The 239-nt window shown below is 45.2% G+C and overlaps 1 protein-coding gene across 1 annotated transcript in view; it reads left to right on the top strand.

Annotated features, from left to right (window-relative positions):
- The window catches only part of EMH_0034200 (uncharacterized protein), a gene marked incomplete at both ends in the record, with an annotated part of 3,481 nt that overhangs the window by 800 nt on the left and 2,442 nt on the right, over positions 1–239 (top strand). The gene's annotated exons all lie outside the window — the stretch shown is intronic.

Here is a 239-nt window from a genome sequence, read left to right as displayed (position 1 = left end):
CGCGTCTTCAGCCAACAGACAGCGAAGAAAGTAAGCAAACTAAATTTAAAAAAACACAACTCACAGAATACGAAGCAGCAGCAGCAGCAGCAACAGCAGCAACAGCAGCAGCAGCAGCAGCATAGTTTTACTCACATTTCACAACGGAATGTGCAATGGGAAGCAGCAGCAACAGCAGCAACAGCAGCAACAGCAGCAACAGCAGCAGCAACATTATGCATTAATGTTTTATTGGGTTT

This window comes from Eimeria mitis, genomic scaffold (genome assembly GCF_000499745.2).
Source record: "Eimeria mitis Houghton genomic scaffold, Emh_scaff1304, whole genome shotgun sequence".
NCBI lineage: Eukaryota > Apicomplexa > Conoidasida > Eucoccidiorida > Eimeriidae > Eimeria > Eimeria mitis.
Note: the sequence above shows the minus strand (reverse complement) of the source record. Positions and strands in the feature narration are given on the sequence as shown.